The 8,525-nt window shown below is 36.7% G+C and overlaps 1 long non-coding RNA gene across 1 annotated transcript in view; it reads left to right on the forward strand.

The window, feature by feature from the left end:
• Positions 1 to 4,080: 4,080 nt before the first annotated feature.
• Positions 4,081 to 8,525, forward strand: part of LOC128248293 (uncharacterized) — a 37,031-nt gene continuing 32,586 nt past the window's right edge. Inside the window, exon 1 of the long non-coding RNA XR_008264529.1 lies at positions 4,081 to 4,485. This is a non-coding gene — a long non-coding RNA (uncharacterized LOC128248293). The remainder of the gene's footprint in view (positions 4,486 to 8,525) is intronic.

Below are 8,525 nucleotides of genomic sequence, written 5' to 3' on the forward strand. Positions count from 1 at the left end.
TAAAATGAATATTTTTGATTTTCTCGCTTCTATGAATTTAATTGTTTTTAAATGCTTCCGCCCATTGCTTTATACAAGAAAAAAAATTGGAAAATCCGGACCAAAACAGAGAAATTCTAACTTAGCAAAAGGTTGTATTCGAAAGCCAAAAGAACCCTTTGCATCACAAATTTCATCAGCCATGATACTGAAATAGCCTTCATGGCTTCATTAATAATTTGACTCTTGGTGACCTTTGCAAGACATTCAATCAGTTGATTCTGGATAACAGGAGATAAATATGTGGCTTTCTTTGGTGCATTTTCCAGAAAGACTGCAAATTCAGGATTATCGTTTGCTTTCCACTTTATAAAAAAGTTGAAATTACTGTCTTCTTCCTTCTTCTCATGGGACCAGCTTCCTCTAAGTGAAATTCCTCTTTTTGCAAGGGAAGGGATGACATCAAGCATGCATAAAAGAGCTAATCTGATCTTTTCAACTCGCTAAGCATATGCTTTACAAAGCTGTTCAGTGATTGATTTTTCTTCTTGGCATATCATCAAAACTTCATCAGCCATTTCCATTGCTCCTTAATGGGTTCTGATTTTTCATGACGAGTTAGAGACCCTCTTTCTTGTCCACAGACATTCTTCCAATCCTATAATGGCTTGGTTACAAATTCAGAATTGCTCATATCTTGGGCAGCGAAGCAAATACACACTGAACAAAAGCTGCATCCAGTGACTTAGAATACCTAAGCCATGGAAACTTTTCTATCCACGTTGGAGAATACCTTCTGTTCTGGTGATTCTTTGGGTATGTAAACTGCTTTGGTGGCTTCCACTTCTGCTGAAGAATGGTCTTGCGCTCATTGTCAACCATAAATGTTCGACTATCTAGCCCAATATCAAGTTCGGGCGAATTTTGCATTCCTTGCTCCTGAATTCCAAAGACCCCACTTTTTGAGATGGCTTGTATTTATAGTGATGAGATGCTAGATATCAGAGATTCATTGCTGGCATTACTAGTTTCAGGTATAGAAATATTATTTACATATATTTATTCGTTTGCCCGACATGTAGTTAGAAATACAGCAATAATTGTAGTGGCAGTGATAACAAGTTCGCTCGCTGATTGGTTGTTGATAGTGTTGAAGTTACTATCTGCCAGCAGAAAGAGAAAGAGTAAGGAATGCACGGTGCTGACTAGAAAGGATGAAAAGATAAAGGTGGCATCGTCTTTCTTGCGGCCGAAAGTTTCTCTTTTGTGTCAGCTATGACCAAGGAGCAATACTTTCCCTTCGCCCTTCGCTCGAGAAGAAAGACGATGCCACCTTTATCCTTTCATCCTTTCTAGTCAGCTCCGTGCATTCCCTAATCTTTTCCCCTCTACTGACAGACAGTAACTTCTACACTATCAAGTACCAACCAGCGAGCGAACTTGTAGTCACTGCCACTACAGTTACTGCTGTATCTCTAACTGCATGTTGTGCAAATGAATAAATATATGTAAATAATATTTCTTCCTTCTTGCTGTTGATTCTTTGATGTTTACTGGTTGCTTCGACGCGAGAACCAAAAACAAAAAAAAGCGTGTAATATGCAACACAGGCAGTAAACAAAAATGAAATAGAACAGTGTGGTGACATTTAGAAGAGATGACCCACAAGTTGTTGCTCTTTGATTACTATCGCAAACAGCAGTAGCTTTCTTCAGCTGAATATACGTCGTTGATTGATTACAATTACCCAAATATGACAACTTTGACACGAAATAACTTCTAAAATACGAAATTTTGTCAAAAATGTTGAAAGTAAACCGTGTTCAACGTGAGAAATTAAACCAGTATACGTAGTTTCAAACTGTTTAGTTACAAAAGAAATAATTAAAAAATCTGTCAGCGAAACTGAAGAGATCCCATCTTTGTAATTTGCCCAGTACAGTAAATCTCTCATTGTCACTTGACATTTGTCTTGATGAATCTGACCGGGAAATATGGAAAACATATAGAAAATGAAAAGTCCTTATGTGTTTTCTATTAAATAGATTTTCTATTAAATAAAAAAAAAAATCATCCAGTTAATAAGATATCAATTAAATTTCTAGGGGACTACCCAAGGAACACTCCAGTAAATTTTCTTGACATTAGGGCCAATAGTTTCAGAGAAGAAGATTGTTAAGTAATTTGTTCAAAGAATAGTAAACATTTGCTGAATCAGCACAAGTTAAACAAACTTGATAGAGGACCAAACCAGGTACTATTATAAAAATCTGGTCCCATTTGGGCCAACAGTTTGAGAGAAGTCATTTGTAGAAAATGTTGATGAACAAACAGACGATGGATGGGTCAGTAATAGATAAGGTCTGCTGACAAAAGACCATAGAGGAAGGAACGCAGTTTAGGTTTTACAGGAAACAATTTGTTTTATCCTTTTTCAGTATATTAAGGATACTTATATGTTTGATGGTACTCGTTTGAAATAATCGCTTATTTTTGCACGTTTACAAGGAGGATCCTTCCAAGTATACATCTTGTTAAGTGTAATGTTGAGCAAATGGTTACAGTAAATACACATATTACCAATCCAACTCCTCTCTTCCTCACCCTACAATGAGGAGTGTGATCTCACAGGCATTCACAAATAGCTCCACGAAGCAATGGCAGGAATTCTCAGGCAGGCAGACAGTCATGTCTAAAAATAGCCCACAGCCAGATGGCCAAAATACTTGGGGTCAGGGAGTGTGAGAGAACATTCAATAAGTCAGGGAGTGTGAGAGAACATTCAATAAGTTTTACATGCTTTAACTACCACCGTGAAAGGTCATTCATTATATTAGGCCTAAAACTAAATTTACTATCTAAAGTCATTATTATTTATTGTCAGCTCCTTCATAAAATCAAAATAACACAAAAACAAATATTTTAACATCCCATGATTGTTCAATACTAGGCTCACTTTTATCATCAGTTATTACGAGTTAAGGAAAATCAGAAAAATTAAGGAAAACTGCCTCCTCTACCTCAGCCTGGTTACGGCCCTGAAATACGGAAAAAAGTAAACAAAGTTACCACCAAAACAGACAGCAATGATAACAAAAGAAAAAAAAAACCCCTCAAAAACAGTAGATGCATTTGGTAGGCGGGCGGAATGTGCAGGTTTAAAAATAGACACATCGTATAGATTTTAACGTGAACTCGCGAAAAGTTCTACAAATATCGAGGTGACAAGAGACCAATAATAGTAAAAGTGAAAGAAAAGGTTGAGGTCGGGAAAAAATCCCCGCTGATGTTTAGTTTATCCACTATTGTAATTAGAACTGGATAGATTCAGTTTAGTGGTGAAAGGAAAAATATATTCATGGCTGATTTTCAACAGTTTGTATAAGTAGCATTCAGCTAGGATTTCATTTATTAGCTTTGTGTTATTTTGAACAGTTGCCAACCTGGAACATTGATTCATGTTTATGTATGTATGTATGTATGTGTCAGTACATATATTTATATATTTATATATACATACATACATACATACATACATACATACATACATACATACATACATACATACATATATATATATATATATATATATATATATATATATATATAGGCCCAGGAGTGGCTGTGTGGTAAGTGGCTTGCTTACCAACCACATGGTTCTGGGTTCAGTCTTGGGGTCCACCTCAATTTCAGAAGCCAGCTTCTTTATGGATGTGGTTGGGTCCGTTGAAAGTTTGAAGTTGAGGGTGTTAATAAAGTCTTCATTCCGCTTCTTGTTGGCCCACTGCTGCCAGACTTCTTCTAAATTCCGTTGTCCATGTCCATTCTCTTCTTCACGTTATAAACTGTTGCCAAGGATACTTCACGTTATAAACTGTTGCCAAGATCGTCTTCGGATCGGCTTGTGTAGGGACTAAATCATATTCTCCAATATTCCTGCAAAAAAAATAATAAAATAAGAGTTTATTATTAGCTGGTAATGCACTCCTTGTTCTGCATTACGTTTCATATAATTTGGGGTAGTGGTTGCTATGAAATATCAGTGTAACTTTTAATGCAAGTTTTGCTTCCCCACCCTGTATAGCCTTGTGAGCGCCGGAGATCATTAGAACCTGAATGTCCATATACAACCTACCCAATCATATGTTGTTTCAGGTTACCACCATGTGACACAAAGGTGACAGCAAACAAATATCTTTGGCTGTTATCCAAGTATTCCTGAGATCCGTGCACGGTAGCACCACCTATCGGCAGGTGTGTGACAACTTGTTTTCTCGTCTCGTTCTCGGTCATAAACTACAGACATAAACTCCATTCATTATATGTTGTCCCAGTTAATCGAACATACACTATGCTTCACGTCAGCCAGGGCCTTCTCCAAGTTTTTCGTCCAGAACACGGAGTCCTCTCTACCTATCACCTCACTCTTTGAATACGTCGAGCAAGGAATCACTGCTTTTTGTGACATACTTCGTTGATACCTACTTTTCCTCGAGCTAGTTCAACGTAAGTTGCTTCTTTTTGATCCACAACGTTTGAAAATGATGGAATATTGTTACTGTTATTAGTGCTGACGTTGTTGTTCATACTGTTTTTACTTTCGTTAATGAATGTCTCCAACTCTTTCATGCGTGTGTTTTGTGTTGTACAAATGTGTGTTTAGGCATGGAGTTCTACCTGTATTTTTTAATATTTTTTTTTTTTTTTTTTTTATAAATTGAGTTATTTCATTTCAAAATAAATTGCTGTCGTGCTCGTTTATGTCACCGAGGCAACTGTTATCACAACTGCAGTGGGCACCTCATCTTGCTACTTCTCAAGCGGCCGTTTTGCAACGTATAAAAATAATGAAAATGGCTATCTGCTAAAAATATATAAATAGTTTCAAAAGTCTTTAGAAAAGCCTTCTTCTACTCCAGGTAATGGCTTAGGTTCTACAACAATAAGAAAAACTTCTGCTTGTAAAAGTGGACAAAGAAGGTAAGCCGGTGAAATATTACTTTTTTTTTTTCGCAGAGCTCTCTTAGTGTCGTCTGTTCACTTCAACATGTACGACTAACAAAACTAATTACATAATTTCTGAAGTAATGGATAAGTTTCATCAGAATAGAATAAAAGAGAAAAAAAAAAAAATATTGATTGAACAACGATATAAATCAACGAATTATTTAACTTGTCAGACAAGTCTGGAGCCAAGTGAACCGTTGTTCAGTGCATGAAGTCTAAGAAGGCTGGCTCAGTTTAGGTAGCGGTTTCCAGCTTCAGAGTCTTCAATTATCATCAATTACAATTTCAGAATCTTGAGTGCATTATAGTAATATCAAATCTAGGATGCATTATAGGAATATCAAATAGGTTATAATACTTGACTGGTATTTAGTTTCATCCCTCCCAGAAAGATGAAAGGCAATGTTTATCTCAGTGGGATTTGAAATGGGAACGCAAATGACTGTAACTAAATAATTTGGCATTTTGTTGTATGCTCTAACGATTTTGCCAATCTACTGTTTCAGTAGTCGGTATCCTGTCAGCGATGCTATATCTTGACCAAACAAAAGACGATATTTTTTATAGGACCGCTACAGCATCGGGCATGAGTGAATATACACTTGGAGTTATACGTAAATGTTTTTCGACTCGCTGTGAAATGAAGCCTATGAAAACCTTTTCGATAGTCTGAGATGTGGAACCAAGCGGTTTCGTTGTCATGTAGTAATTCATCAGGGTTTCTCATCTCTCCCTTACAATCTGTTGAAGATTGTAGCTACAGGCTACATGTAAATGAGGGGTATCAGCTACGAGTTTCGCTTGCATTTTTATAAATAGCCTTTCGGTTCTGACATCAGCTCTTTGATATAAAAAAAAAAGACCTTCGAAAGGCTAATTTCGCAAGTGTAATTAGTTTCCGATGATCCGCTTTGGCACGGATGCTCGACCTATATGAAAAAGCTGCCAGATTCTGCCTACACGATGGCCAAAGTCACCCCAGAAACATATATGCACAATATGTCATCTCATATTAAACCCAGTCACGTGTTATTTTCTGTGATGCATGTCATCCAGCTATTACAACATCACACAATATATGGTCTGCCACATAGCATCTTACATTAAACTCATCACGTGATATTTACTGTGCAACGTGTCACCCTCGATTAAAACTACCACGCGGTATTTGGTGTGTCGTATATCTTTTCATATTAAGCTCATCATGTGATGTTTACTGCCCATCATACCATTCCATGTTAAACTAATTAAGTGAAATTTGATATGCAACATGTCATACTCTACTACACTTATAGTGCACAAATATCTACCGCTGGTATTACATAAAAATATTGTCATGTACTTGTTAGCAACAGTGTTGTTGATTACAGATTTCCACGATATTAATCACTTGTTTGTCAATTGTTGCTAGTTTTGCATCGAAAACTTTATATTTTAAGCATTCCAATAAAAAAATTCTAGCGGTGTGAAGTCCTTTGAGCGCGTGGGGTATTCTGCTGAATCTTGATTTTGAAATTCGAATTTCGCGATTCATTTGCCGCACAAATTTTTAATGAACATTCAGGGTACGTTTCTGGCACCCTCTCTTGTTTTGTGGGGTTCATCGAGATCCAGGTCTTTCGGAACGTTCCTTGTGAACATTCTAAACAATTCCATTTGCTTCAAACTTATCTCTAATTCGAGTGATAGCAAGTCGCATGGGTGTTTGCTTGAAAGTCCCTCCTAAAAGAAGAATACACTCATTAATGTAGTTTTTAGGTTATGTATATCACGTCCGAAAAAAGAAGGACGGGATTGCCACGGCTGGAACCACTTTCACCAAAGGACTACTCGATCAGGGTTTACCAAGGTCTGAACAAGAACAAGGTCAATGTTACCACTATTGGCAATATTATTCATCGGTACACACACATGCACTTGAAGTGCACACAAACACATATGCATACATAAACACACACACAAGCACACACAAATTCTCATCCATGCATTCACAGTCACATATACGCACATACACCTACGTAGTCAAATACACGTACACAAACACATACGCAAACATCAACACAAATACACAGATGCACACACATATATATGTATATACAAGCACAAGCATAAGCACAAAAGACCTACACACATCTATACACATATAGACAAGCATATGCAGACACGTACATATATGCATACATATAAACGCACGTATATTCACACACACATACACACGTATCAACTGCATACACTCCCCCCGTATACACATACATACATGCATACAATATACTTGCATACATAGATACATATAAACCTACGTAATAGGTGCATACATTCTTACATACATGCAGGTATACATACATACATACATACATACATACATACATTCACACACACGTATATATATATACACACGATAAACACACACGAACATGCACGTACAAATATATACGCACTTAGTCGCTTACAGACAAAATACACTCGCTATTTTATCAAGTAGAGGTGAAAAATAGAATATAAATCACACATTATTTCTTTCTTTCTTTCTTTCTTTCTTTCTTTCTTTCTTTCTTTCTTTCTTTCTTTCTTTCTTTCTTTCTTTCTTTCTTTCTTTCTTTCTCCCGCGCTCTTTTATCTTCCCCATTTCTCTCACTCTCTGCTCTCCCATTACACACAACATATATGTATATATGTACAAATGTATAAGCGAATACATGAGTGACCTTTGCATGTGTGTTAGTGTATTGACTATATGTATGTAAATGCATATATGTATGTGTGTGTGTGTGTGTGCGTGTGTGTGCGCGCGTGTGTGCGTGTGTGTCTGTGTGTGTGTCAGTGTGAGTATTTGCACATATATATATTGACATAAGTATATAAAAACATTTACACACACACATATATATATATACATGCATGTGCACAGACACAGACACAGACAGACACAGACACAGACACAAGCACAGACACATGAATATTTCTAGCACTTGGTTCTGAAGCATACATATATTGAGTTGTACTCCAGGTTATTAGTCTCACAAAATATTAAATATTAAAAGCGAAATATCAAACATACACACACACACACACACACACACATGTAAGCACATAAACACACACGTGTAAGCACATAAATGCAAAGCAAGGTGGAAAAAAATACTGGAATACCAAAGATAGAGTGATATAATGTTTATTAAAGCCGAAAAATATCTTCACAAAGTGTTTCGCAGAGTTTCGCTTTACTGTTCATCGGCAACGTGACCACAACGGTCCAATCAACGGTTACATGAAACTCTGAGTAACAGTTCGTGTAGATTATTTCCGGCCTTAATAAACAGTATGTATATATATATATATATATATATATATATAAACATAAATGAAAGAAGGATTCTCGCGTGAGAATCCTAAAAAATTTGCTCGAACCAGGGAACATTCTTAACTCCAGAACGGAGATTTTCAGGCCATGTTTACATTTTAGAAGGTTCCTGCAAGCTTTTTGGAGCCCACAAGATGGCGGCACAACCGGAAGTCGATAGCCAATAGCAAACGGAAAC

The sequence above is a fragment of the Octopus bimaculoides genome, chromosome 7 (genome assembly GCF_001194135.2).
Source record: "Octopus bimaculoides isolate UCB-OBI-ISO-001 chromosome 7, ASM119413v2, whole genome shotgun sequence".
NCBI lineage: Eukaryota > Metazoa > Mollusca > Cephalopoda > Octopoda > Octopodidae > Octopus > Octopus bimaculoides.